At 42.5% G+C, this 13,877-nt stretch overlaps 1 non-coding gene across 1 annotated transcript; it reads left to right on the top strand.

Moving 5' to 3' along the window:
- The first annotated feature begins 1,109 nt into the window (after nucleotides 1–1,109).
- LOC114085622 (U6 spliceosomal RNA) lies at nucleotides 1,110–1,217 on the top strand. Its single transcript, XR_003581511.1, has one exon. It is a non-coding gene; the product is annotated as a U6 spliceosomal RNA (small nuclear RNA).
- Nucleotides 1,218–13,877: the final 12,660 nt, after the last annotated feature.

Here is a 13,877-nt window from a genome sequence, read left to right on the forward strand (position 1 = left end):
CTATAAGACTGCATTCATATAAAATTCTAGAAAACACAAACGAACCTATATAGTGATAGACAACTAGCAGTGATTCTTAGGAACTGGGGACAGATAAGGGTTGGAGGGCTGGATTGCCAAGGGGCATGGGAGACTTTGAGATGCTGGATATATTCTCTACCTTGATTCTGGAGCTGATGGTTTCCTGAATGTATATGCACGCCAAAATTTATAAAACTGTATAGTTTAAAATGTGCAGTTTATAGCAATTAGAGAAATGCAAATTAAAACTACACTGAGATTCCATCTCACTTCAGTCAGAATGGCAATTATCAAGAATACAAGTAACAATAAACATTGGTGACAATGTAGCAGAAAAGTTTCACTTATACATATCTGGTGGGACTGCAAATTGGTGCAACTACTCTGGAAAACAGTATGGAGATTCTGTGGAGTACTTAGAATGGAACCACCATTTGACCCAGTTATCGCACTCCTTGGTATGTACCCAAAGGACTTAAAATCAGCATACTATAGTGGCACTGTCACATCAATGTTTATAGCAACTCAATTCACAATAGCTAAGCTATGGAACCAACCCAGGTGCCCTTCAACAGATGAATGGATAAAGAAAATGTGGTATATATACACAATGGAGTGAATATTACTCAGCCTTAAAGAAGAATGAAATGATTGGCATTTTCAAATAAATGGATGGAACTGCAGACTGTCACGATTCATGCTAAGTGAAATAAGCCAATCCCCCAAAACCAAAGGCTAAATATTCTCTCTGATATGCTGATGCTGACTCACAATGGCGGGGAGGGAAGTGGAGGTTCACCAGATTGCACAGTGGGTAGTGGGAGGCAGGAAGCGGGTATGGGAATGAAAGACAGAAGAATGAATCAGACACAACTTTCCTATGTTCATTATGAATACATGACCAGGGGAACTCCCCATCATGTTCAACCACAAGAATGGGAAGCTATACTCCGTGTGTGCATGATATGTCAAAATACACTCTACTGTCATGTATAACTAAAAAGAACAACAACAAGAAAATCTATACTCATAATACCTCCCAAAATAAAACATGCAGTTTATTTTATTTTGATTATACTTTAATAAAGCTGTTTACAAAAACAGAGAGTGTGCTTAAATTGGAATGATACAGAATAGATTAGCATGGCCCCTGCACCAAAGATGACATGCAAATTCGTGAAGCATTCTATTAAAACAAAACCAAAAACAACCCAGGGGAGAGGTGGGGGTGGGATGGGGAGAAAGCTGTTGGTCCAAATAACCAAGAGCCAGAAAAGAACAATAAGAGAAGAATAATGGGAAGAAGCCTGAAGCTAAAGCAAGGAGAAACCAAAAGCAAGAGGACTATGCTGGCACCGTCTGGCCTCTGTGCTGGGGGCAGGCAGCTGCCTTGGCAGGGGCAGACCAGAGAGAGGCACCCAGACTCTAGTCCTCCCTGGCCCCAGGATTCTTTCCACACCGAAGGCAGGCTGGCTCCCGGGACCTTCTGGGCTGGAGAGAAGCCACGTTCCCAGGCTGGCTCTGATAGGAGCCTCACTTATCAGAGAAACAAGGGCCGCTGGGGCCGGTGCATTCTGAGCCTCGTCCAGCTCTCTCTTTCCTAAGCCAAAGTCAGATGGCTTTGAATGACATCTGAAGCATTGCTCGCAAGAACGGTCACCCCATGGCACTCTGAAATTTCTTTAGGCGGGGACATAGGAGGAATGGTGGATAACCTGAGTATTGGGACTTGCTTAAACTTGTGCATTGAACCACAAGAAAGGCAGGTCTGCCTCCAATTATTTCACCATGGTGTAAAATGGTTTATGGTGACCAGTGACTACCATGTTCTATGTGACACAGATTATATGACATTGTTTTTAAAGGGCATCCCTGGCAGAGTCTCTTCTACTTGGATTTAACCAGCCACATGAGCTGACTTTTTTTTTTTTTTTTACACTAATGACATCTCTGCTAATTAAGCAGTAATAGCAGTTTCCTCCAGAGCTAGAGGCCACAGGAAAACTGTATTTATCTTCAGTGGCTTTGAGATGACCTTGCTCCTATAGAAAGGGAGAGAAGCAGTGACATTCCCCATCAGGGAAGGATGAATAGAGAGACGGCCTCATGGGAATTTAGACAGCATGCCTGAAGACAGGCTCTTAACTCTGGCACCATAGTTTTATGGTTAAGATATAATTTTTGTGTGATAAAATTCAACCTTAGTATAGTTCAATGAGTCTTTTTAAAAATTTTAGTTCAGTAAGCTTGACGAATGTGTTGCGTAACCATCATCACAACTAAAATACAGAACAGCTACCAGGATTTCTCTACAGCTCTCACCTTGCTGTAGTCAACCTTCTCCACCCTGAGACCCAGGCAACCATTGATCTGTCTCCTGTCCCTAAAGGTCCGCCTTTGCTGGAGCATCATATGAATGTCAACACTAGGTAGACTTGAGCCTGGCTGCATTCATTTAGCAAGTGTTTCCAAGGTTCATGAATGTTGTAGCATGTGGCAGTCATTCTTTTATTTTTATTTTTTTAATTGCTGGATAAAATTTCATTGTATAGACAAATGTACCACAGTTGGTTTGTCCATTCCCAAGTGAAGAACACTTGTGTTGTTTCTGACTTTGGGCTCTTTTGAATAAAGCCACTGCTATAGTTTGGAGCTAGAATGTTCCCCAAAGACCCATGTGCTAAAGGCTTGGCCCTCAGCTTGGAGCTCTTATAAGATGGTGGATTTTTTTTTGGAGGGGGCATGTTGCTGGAGATTGAACTCAAGGGCACTCAACCACTGGCCACACTCCCAAAAATAAATAAAATATTTTGTATTTTATTTGGAGACAGGGTCTCACTGAGTTGCTTAGCGCCTCACTTTTGCTGAGGCTGGCTTTGAACTCTCGATCCTCCTGCCTCAGCCTCCTGAGCTGCTGGGATTACAGGCACACCACCGCACCCAGCTAGATGATGGAAATTTTAAGAGGTGGAGACTAGTGGGAGGTCTTTAGGACTTTGGGGGTGTGTTTGAAGGGGACTGTGGGACCCTAGTCTCTTCTCTCTTTTGTCTCTCTGTCAGCAGGAGGGAGTGTTGCTCCATCATGGACTCCAGCCACGATGGGCTGCCTTACCCAAAGGCCCACCTGACCGTGGATTGGGACTTCTAAAACTTTGAGCCAAAATTAACCTTTCTCTTTTCATAAGCTGATTATCTCCGGTTTTTTATTATGTTGGTAGAGAGCTGACTGCCACAGCCACCATTAGCATTATGTAGAGGTTGTTCTGTTCAGAATTATCTAGATTTTGATTCTAACTGGGAGTGGGGTTCTTGGTCACATGGTCAGTGTTTGCTTACCTGTGGAGGGGACAGCCAAACTATTTTTCAAAATGATTGGACCATTTCACGTTCCCATCTGTCATATAAGAGAGTTCCAGTTGCTTTGCATCTTGGCCAGCAGTTGGTATTTATTGTTAGTTAGGCTTTTTTTTTTTTTTTTTTCTTTAAGCCATTCTAATAGACATGGGGTGGCTTCTCATTGTGGTGGTTTATTTTGCAGAACTCTAATGGCAAAATTGTTGCACGTTTTTTTGAAAAATATTTATTTTTTAGTTGTAGTTGGACACAATACATTTATTTATTTATTTGGTGTTGAGGATCAAACCCAGGGCCTTGAACATGCCACAACCCCAGCCCCTGTTGAAGTCTTTTTGTGTGCTTGATTGCTTGTTCGGGGAGAGGTTTGTTCGGACTCTTGCTGCAGTGGCTGAGGTTGAGGTTCTCCACACAGTAGGGCTGTTTCTCTGGTACCTGCCTGAACAAGCGGTCTTAGAAACTCAAAGTAAGACAGTGTATACTGAGAAATCAGGGAGGAGGAGGAGGGCAGATAACAGAGACCCGTGTAAGGCTACTAAAGGAGAGAGGGTCCAAATACAGTGTGGGTAGTCAGCTTGACCGTGTTCTTAGATGAATCTACAAGACCCAGGAGCACAAGGAAGCCCTGACTGAATCCCCAGAGAAGCAAAGGTGCGCTCCGCTTGACACCCAGGGGACGAAACACATTCTGCTACTCCAGAAGACAGCTCAGAAAGGGAGGAAGCGAAGGCACACACAGCCTGGTTAGGAGTCATGGAACGTGTCAAATAGGGAACTGTGGCCAGAAGACGACACCATGCCTCCCTGTGTCTAGCTCCTGTCCAGGGCCTGAAGACTAAGCACCCTCCATCTTCCTGAGCCCATTTCCCCAGTGGGCGGGATCTGATGGTTTTGCTCCTCTCTGCTCACACGGATTATCTCTGGTTTTTATTGTGTTGACAGAGAGCTGACTGACACTTCTAAAGACAGCTGTGCATTCACTTTTTTAAAAAAAAAAAAATATATATTTTTAGTTGTAGATGGACGTGATACCTTTTTTATTTTATGTGGTTCTGAGAATTGAACCCAGTGCCTCACACGTGCTGGGCAAGCGCTCCACCACCCAGCCACAGCCCGGTGTTTGTTCCACAGACATTGACAGAACTGTTAGTAGACACAGGAGCCGTGCCAAGGGCTTGGTGTGTGAATGCTGACCAGAGACACCCTTCCAATCAGGCCGTCTCTCCGCCATCCTGCCTGCCCTCCTTCCTGTGGCTTCAGTCCACACAGACCCTCTGAGGAAGAAAGGAAGGAGCAAGCCCCGTGTTTTGTGTCTTCTAGGTACAGTAAGATGCGACTACCACAGGAGACCAGGGGAGGCACGAGAAAGCTGTTGATTCTATTCACGGTGCTGGACACAGGAGGTACAGTCGCTGTGCAGGCCACATGGGAAGGTCACTGTGGTGGCCAAGGAGGCAGCAGACAGGAGCCAGGGGAAGCATTAGGCCAGTGGTTTCTGGGGAAGGGCAGGGCAGGGCAGTGTAACCCTTTTAGGGTGGTCAACTTTGAATGGTTTCAGTGGGCTTTAAGGTATAGGGGGGTCCCTAGCTGCCTGCTACCTGACCCTGGGTTGACTAAAGCCAAGGACTGTGGCCTCCTGGGAGGCAAGGGCCGGTGAAGGAGTCTGGCTCTGGATTGGTTAGTTGCATTTGAAAGGCATGCTCCCAACTGGTTCCTTCCTACCTCCAAGAAAAGGCTCACCCCTAGAGGGGCGTCTCTCCCCAGGCAGAAAGATTAAGATGTCTAAACCTCATAATATACAGAAATAGTTTTAAATATTTACAACACACCATGGAAAACCCGCTTCACTGCCAAAGACTTGAAACTGAATATGAATTTAATTCCCACTAAGAAGGGAGGCTGGCAGGAGGGCGGGCGCCTTCCACACACAGAGGAAGGGCATCTGAGAAGAACAGCTCACACAGGGCCAGGAGACAGTGCGGGATAAATATCTTGGACAAGCATCCGAGGGGAAGGCAGCAACGCGCGCCACGCTTTTGGCCACCAGGTGCCCTGTGACAATAGATGCGGTGCTCCTGAACCTGCAGAGCAGGTGCTTAAATCATCCTTCTTTGTCAACTCCGCTCCCACAAGACAGTCTAATGGTGACAGATCTGGCTCTGGAGAAGAGCTCAGAGCGCCAGGGGCTGACTCTCCCAGAGAAAGAACATGAACCAGTTTCATTCCTTTTACTCTGGCTGAGAGCTCTTTAGAAAACAATCATCCATTTAAGCCACCAGCTCCAGGCTGACCCAGCAGGCCTGGACAAAGGGCCACTCCTTTGTTCCCCTCAGGACGGTTGTCTGGGTGAAGCACTTAAGGGTTGGGACCTGGGCCAGAAACAGCTTTCAATCTCATGGGCCTATACTGAAGATTCATAGAATTTTATTTGCAGGCTTAGAGATGTTCTAGTTTCAAATAGTTCTCGTTGCCAGCAAATGACTCCCTTCCCCGCTGCTCTCCATATATTTGCAGAGAAGAAGATATATTCCTTCTCTTTCTGGTTCCAGTGGCATTAGAGGTCACAGGTGGGTCTGTTCTTGGGGATACCTGAAAAGCCACTTGCTCCCTTGAATTGGGTGCAGGGTTTGGCAAAGAACACTGGGTGTGACAGAGTTCAGGCTGACCCTGGGCCTCACCTGATGAGGAAATTTCACTGGACAAAGATCTCTAATGGAAGAGCCTGGATCTGAGTCTTGTTTCTAGAGAAATCCTGGCTTGACATTGCAGAATCTTTCTCCTTTGAACCTGCACAGCTTTGAGCCTCCACAACACAGGGTCTCGGGCAGACTTTCCTGGGTAGAGAATTGCTAGAGAATTTACTACTCTCTTGAGGGCTTCCAACTCCAGCTATTAATTTGTGAATGTTGTTTCTGCACTGCTGCAACATAGGAGTTTTGTTCATTGATTTCTTTAAGTTTTTATTATGCAATGCATGCTGTTGTCACCAATCATTTAGATTTATGAGTTGGCGTATTCCATTCTGCAATCCTGCAGAGCCCCAGAATCTTGAAGAAATCATTATTATATATGTTTCGTTCTCAGATGTCCTTGAATAGGGTTCTCACTAGGCATACAAAATGTGAGCCCCAGTGGGGGGCTTGGAGCCAATTTTGTTTTCTCCTTGAAATGGACGTAGGTAGGAAGCCGGGTTTCCCCCACTCCCTTTCTTTCTGCTCCCAAAGAACTCTTATTTTCTGGCATAGAGAAGAATATAGAACTAAATATTTGATTAGGAGAATAAACACCAGGGCCATGTAAAGAACTTGGTGTGAAAAGGAGAAAAAAAATTTGAGGATGGGTGAAGAAAGCTTTTTTATATAAGGTAATACACTCTCATGAAGAACACATCATACAATTTAGAAAAGCAAAATGGAAAAAAATAGTTACCCGTCATGCCACCACCACTGTATAAATCACAGTTAACATTTCAACGTATGTTTTTCCCAGAGCAGGTATGTTACATAGGTAATCACATGTGCGTTTACATGTAATTTTTTAATGAAAAATGATATACTATGCATATTCATAATTTTCTTTTTAAAATTCAAATATATTACCTTTTTTGGAGGGGGACCTGGAACTTGAACCCAGGGTACTTTACTGCAGAAAAAAAGTCCTTTTTAAAAAATTATTATTTTTATTTATATATGACGGGGAATGCATTACAATTCTTATTACACATATAGAGCACAATTTTTCATATCTCTGGTTGTATACATAGTATATTCATACCAATTTGTGTCTTTATACATGTACTTTGAATAATAATGATCATCACAGTCCATCATCATTTATAACCCCCTGCCTCCTCCCTTCTGCTCCCACTCCTCTGCCCTGTCTAGAGTTTGTCTAATCTTCCCACGCTCCCCCTTCCTACCCCACTTATATCAGAGAAAACATTCGGTCTTTGGTTTTTTGAGATTGGCTAACTTCACTTAGCATTATCTTCTCTAACTCCATCCATTTATCTGCAAATGCCATGATTTTATTCTCTTTTATTGCTGAGTGATATTCCATTGTGTATATATGCCACATTTTTTTTTATCCATTCATCTACTGGAGGGCATCTAGATTGGTTCCACAGTTTAGCTATTGTGAATTGTGCTGCTATAAACATTGATGTGGCTATGTCCCTGTAGTGTGCTGTTTTTAAGTATTTTGGATATAGACCAAGGAGAGGGAGGCTGGGTCAAATGGTGATTCCATTCTCAATTTTCCAAGAAATCTCCATACTGCTTTCCATATTGGCTGCACCAATTTGCAGTGCCACCAACAATGTTTGAGTGTCCCTTTTTCCCCACATCCTTGCCAACACTTATTGTTGTTGTTTGTCTTCATAATAGCTGCCATTCTGACTAGAGTGAGATGAAATCTTAGAGCAGTTTTGATTTGCATTTCTCTAATTGCTAGAGATGATGAACATTTTTTTCATATATTTGTTGACTGATTTTTTTATCCTCTTCTGAGAAGTGTCTGTTCAGTTCCTTGGCCCATTTATTGATTGGGTTATTTGTTTTTTTGGGTTATTTGTTTTTTTTGGTGTTTAGCTTTTTGAGTTCTTTATATACCCTAGAGATTAGTGCTCTGATGTGGGAGGGGTAAAGATTTGCTCCCAAGATGTAGGCTTTCTATTCAACTCACAGATTGTTTCCTTTGCTAAGAAGAAACTTTTTAGTTTGAGTCCATGTTTATTAGAGATACTGGTCTGAAGTTTTCTTTTTTTGATGTGTCTTGGCCTTGGTTTGGAATCAGGGTGACATTAGCCTCATAGAATGAGTTTGGAAGTGCTCCCTCTTTTTCTATTTTATTTCCTGACATAAATTGAAGATTATTGGTATTAGTTCTTCTTTAAAGGTCTTGTAGAACTCAGCTGTGTATCCATCCATTCCTGGACTTTTCTTTTTAATTTTTATTTTATTATTATTATTATTATTATTATTATTAGTAGTAGTAGTAGTAGTAGTAGTAGTAGTACCAGGGATTGAACCCAGGGATGCTTAAGCACTGAGCCACATCCCAGCCCGTTTTATTTTTTATTTTGAGTGGGGGTTTCAATAAGTTGCTTAGAGCCTCACTAAGTTGCTGAGGCTGGCTTTGATCTTGCGCTCCTCCTGCCTCAGCCTCTCCAGCTGCTAGAATTTAATGTTGGTGCCACCATAAACCTTTAATTCCAGCAGTTTTTTTTTTTATTTTATTTTGAGACAGGGTCTCACTAAGATGCCCAGGCTGACCTTGAATTTGTGAACCTCCTGCCTCAGCCTCCGGAGTTGCTGGAATTACAGGCTATGACAGCATGCTCAGCTTCAGACAATTTTTTGTGTCAATATATACCTCAGCATGTGCATGTATCACAATCTACCCAGTGAATTTCCTTCTACTTGAGTCTTTGTACCAATTTAACCAGCTAACTAATAAGTCCTAAGTACTTCTGGTATCAAGGTTCAGAAAAGATCATAATGAATTAAAAGAAATTAAATATGATATCATAGACTACATGAGTGGCGGGGTGGGAAAACTAATTAGGAAGAATGGAGAAGAAACATTCATTAGTGTGTCAAGGGCTCAGCAAAAATTTGGGTGAGTTTAATGAAAATCATTTAATGGATCTACAATAGTTGAATCTATAATGTCAACAAATAATATAATTTTGAATCTGGCTATTCTATTTTTTTTTTTTTTTTGGTTGTGGTGGGGATTGAACCCAGGGCCTTGTGCATGTGAGGCAAGCACTCTACCAACTGAGCTATATCCCCAGCCCTAAAGCTGGCTATTCTAATTCTTTTCTTTGGCAAGTTGTGGAATTTTTGAGCCTCAGTTTCTTAGTCTATAAAATGGGAACCATTGTTTCTATATTAGAGTGACTACAACATTTTAAAAAAATTACTAAAGTCTCTGAATTGTGCTTGTCATGGAATAGATGGTCAGTATTTCTTGGTATCCCTGCTCCATTTCTACCTCTTTGGGTTGCATTATTCTGGAGAAGTGTTTGGAAGGGGAAATGAATCTTCGTCAAGTTACTTTCCTTCTCAAAAATCTCCTTTTTCTCATCTGGAAAATGGGAAACAATGTCTTCCTGAGACCTCAAATGATTGTTTCGAAAACCAGATACATTTAGGAAGGTGAAAGATATTTAAATAACAAATTATGTAAATGCAAGGCAAGGGCCTAACAGAAGTTAGGGTGAGAATAATGGCAACTGGGTATTGGATCTAATGATTGAATCTATGATGTCAAAGAAAGATAAAAATTAGAAGCTGAATAATTTTATTTAGAAAATTATTTTTTGTTTTTGTTTTTGGTACTAAGAATTAAACCCATGGATGCTTAACCATTGAGCCACATCCCCAGCACTTTTTATATTTTATTTAGAGACAGGTTCTCACTAAATTGCTCTGGACCTCACTAAACTGCTGAGGCTGGATTTAAATTTGCAATCCTTCTGTTTTAGCCTCCTAAGCTGCTGGGATTACACACATACACCACTGCACCTGTTCCTAATTCAGAATATTCTAGCAGGTAGTAGGGTGATGTATAAAGAATCCCTGTTAAATAAAAATGAGGATTGTTTTTATTGATCCTTGAAAAGAGTCTCCCTTTGGGTGTTGTAAATCTAAAATCCCCAAGCAAGTACCATCAGTGTCTTAAAGATGTAAAGACAGAATCAGCCAATGGAAGAGAAAAAATTCTGGTGAAGTGAGAAGCACTTATGAATGTGGGGTGCCAACAGTTTTGGTCTGGAGTGTCCTCCAAAGACCCATATGTTAAAGGCTTGGTCATCAAAAGGTGGCACTATTTGGATGTTGTGTAACTTGTAGGAGGTGGGGCCTAGGGAGAGGAAGTTAGATCATTAGGGGCGTACCCTTGAAAGGGATATTGGGACCCTGGTTCCTTCCTCTCTGTTTTTCAGACACTTTGAGGTGAAGACCCCGTCTGCCACATGCTCCTGTCATAATGTACACAGGCCCAGGCAACAGGGCCAAGTGACTGTGGACAGAATCTCTGAAACCATGAGTCAAAATGAACTCTTTAGAAGTTTATTATCTCAGGTATTTTGTCACAGTGACAGAAAGCTAACACTATTATTTGTTCTCCTTTTTTGGTCCTTAGTCCAAATGAAGAGCTGTTCACCCACCCTATGCGTGCACACTCCTCATCTACAGGAGGACTATTATTAAGTTGTCTCAGCCTTCTAGGCTGAATAACTCTGCTTCCTTTCCCCTCCACTCAAAGGCCTCATTGTACTGCCCTTTAGTCATCTTTGTTTCTCTTCTCTGAACCTTTTCCAGATTCTTCAGGCACAGCCTCTTGTGACATCCAGTCCTCTTGGTTCTGCACTACCGTATTGAACTCGGAACCCGAGTCACCATCAGAGAGCTCAGAGAGGATGCTGGGAGAGGGACCTCATGGCTCCTATGCCCCTCACTGTATACTTCACCAACAAAGCACTGCCCTGGCAAAGCTCAGATGTTTTCCCATTTTACACCAATTTCCCTGGTTATTTGTGTGTGTGTGTGTGTGTGTTTCATTTCCCTCGTTATACCATTCTTTATTTGTGCCTAATAATATTTTCTATTCATTCAACTTCTTCAGTTTCTCTAATAGAAAGTAAATTTAACATAGTTATATAGGACACAGAAATTTAGAATATACATGCATAAAGAGATTGGAAGGAGAAACACCCGAATCACATTAATAATTTTCTCTGGGAAGTGAGATTAGAAGTGATTTCATTTATTTTCTCTGTGCTTCTCTGAATAGTTCAGTTTTGCTTTGATTGACACATCTATTGTTTTTTTTTTTCAAAAGCAAAAAGTAAAATTGAAAAATTAACTCTCTGCATGCTCACAGGTCAACACAGGAAAAATGAAATGCTGGTGTGAATAAGGTCTCCCTGCCCCGTGAGACTTTCCATTCTGGAAGGATCCAAAGCTGTGCTTGGCTGTGGGGTTTATCCAGGGTTGTCCCACTCTGAGCACTGAAACGAGTCCATTCAGAACAGTTGGTCACCCTGCCTCCTGGCCCTCCCTGTTCTCTTCTTCTATGAGCCACCAAGTCTGCTCTTGGTGTCTGTTATGGCGTTTTGCTTGGTCATTTCTCAGGAAATTCAGCTCAGTTGACCTTGGTGATAAGAAGACACCTAGGAACATCCTTTGTGTCATTTGTTTCAAACAAGGCCTAGGGCTCGTCAAAAGGCAATTGTGGAGGCACAACTGAACAGGTCTGCCTCCCGGGGAGAGGGAAGGAGAGCAAAGCCTTGGGGAGACCATGAAAAGAGGGCTGACATGGGAAAGCTGGTGTTGCTCAGGGAGCGACCAACAGTGCTGGGTGGGGGTGCTTCTCAGGAGGGGCAGGGAGAGGGAGGGAAACACAGTCCTGGCTTGGACAGTAATTATTTGGGGACTTTTGTTTACTGTATCTCTCCCTTTTCTTAATTACTTATTAATTCCATCTGTAAATCGAGGTTGGTACCACCTAAATGGGCTTCTGCTGCAAGGCATTTGAGGACATTCTCCTCCTTCCTTAGCAGGACATCAAGGGCTCCAGACATCATGAAAGTTTCTCTTTTAATTTTACCACAGGAATCCAGAGCAATGCCATATGGAAACCCCTCTGGGTAGCACAGAAAGTAATATCTGATGGAGACATGATGTCCTCACCTTATCCTGGATCTGTCCTCCACCGAGGGGGCAATCTCAATTTTAAATATAAATATACATAAACACACAGTGTAATTATAACATATATATTATTTTATGTATAAATTACATATAATATGCAGTTATTATATAGGTGTGTGCATATGTATAAATTCTTCCTTACACACACAGAAGAGAATTCTCTCTAGACATCTTGTTTAAGCAGTAGGGCTTTAGCATCTTTATTTTATTTATTTTAAATATTTATTTATTTATTTATTTTGGTACTGGGGATTGAATCCAGGGGTACTTATCTTCTGAGTCACATCCTCAGCCTTTTTAAGATATTTTATTTAGAGACAGGGTCTCACTGAGTTCCTTAGGGCTTTACTAAGTTGCAGAAGCTGGCTTTGAACTTGTGATCCTCCTGCCTCAGCCTCCTAAGCCCCTGGGATTATAGGAATGTGCCACTGCACCAGCTCCCTTTTACTTCAAATGATATATTTGTCTTATCTGGAGATTTGATTTAATGGATGTTTCATTCTAAATCAGTGATTTCTCAACCTAATGTGGTGGTGCACATCTGTAGTCCCGGTGACTCCAAAAGCTGCAGCGGGAGGATTGCTTGAGTCCATGAGTTCCAGGTCAGTTTGGGCAATGTAGCGAGATCCTACTTCACACACACACACACACACAGAGAGCTAAGGCCTAAATCAATGATTCTCTACTGTGGCTCTTCAGGAAAATCACCTAAGGAACTTCTAAAATGTTTGAGCCTTCCCACTTTAATCAGATGTCTAGAGAGAAACCTCCTATGTGGGTGTGTATATATAAGAAGAATTTATGCACATACTCATATGTATACATATGCACATACCTATGTAATAACTGCATATTATATGTGGTTTATATATAAAATAATATATATGTTATACTTACACTGTGTGTTTATGTATTATTTAAAATTGGGATTGCCCCCTGGGTGGAGGACAGAGCCAGGAGAAGGTGAGGACATCATGTTTCCATCAGGTATTCAGAAAGCCCAAGAGACGTTAATTAAGGGTGTCAACCCCGGCCTGTGCTGGCCCACACGAGGCAATTTGGCATCCAAGTGGAGATACTCAAGGGTTACATGCTGCAAGGTGGGGCAGGTGTGTGACCTGCTGGAGAAAAGAAAGGAGCTGTACAGGTGTTTTCTCCATCATTTCTCAAAGACTCAGAGCCACGTCACTGGGGAAATGAGCCACAAGTGTAAGGCCACAAAGAGCCAGAGGCCTCTCTGACCTCAGCTGTCAGCCCACAGGCGCCAGGTTAATGGTCCAATCAGATGCCAGTTCCCTTCCTCCTGGGATTCTGATGTAATTGGTTTGTGGTAGGGTCTAACGTTTACACATTACTTAAATGTTTTCTGGGTGATTCTAAAGTGCAACCACCAATTTTTAGCTCTGATGGGACAACCGAACTGCTGGGGAGTAGAGAGTGGTAAAGGTGTTACCGTCCAGGGGTGCAGTGTTCACTGTGTCCATTCAGCAAAGAAGTGAAGAACAGCACACAGAGATGGCGAGCAAGAAGCAGGTTTACTGCAAGAGCAGCAGAGATACAAAGGGACTTCTCTGAAGAGAAGGGGCCCTGGAGCTGGGAATCCAGTTGGGAGTTGGGCTTGTTCTTTTTGTGGTCTCTGGAATTTCCTCCTTCCCTCCTCTCCTCCCCATCCATGTCTCCTCACTATTGCTGATTGGTGCCCCCTTTGTCCATGGGTCTGTCTTAGCTTTTCCTATTGGCTCACATGTTTAGAAGCATGAGTACAGAGTGTCTGTCTGACTG

This window comes from Marmota flaviventris, chromosome 7 (genome assembly GCF_047511675.1).
Source record: "Marmota flaviventris isolate mMarFla1 chromosome 7, mMarFla1.hap1, whole genome shotgun sequence".
NCBI classification, from domain to species: Eukaryota; Metazoa; Chordata; class Mammalia; order Rodentia; family Sciuridae; genus Marmota; species Marmota flaviventris.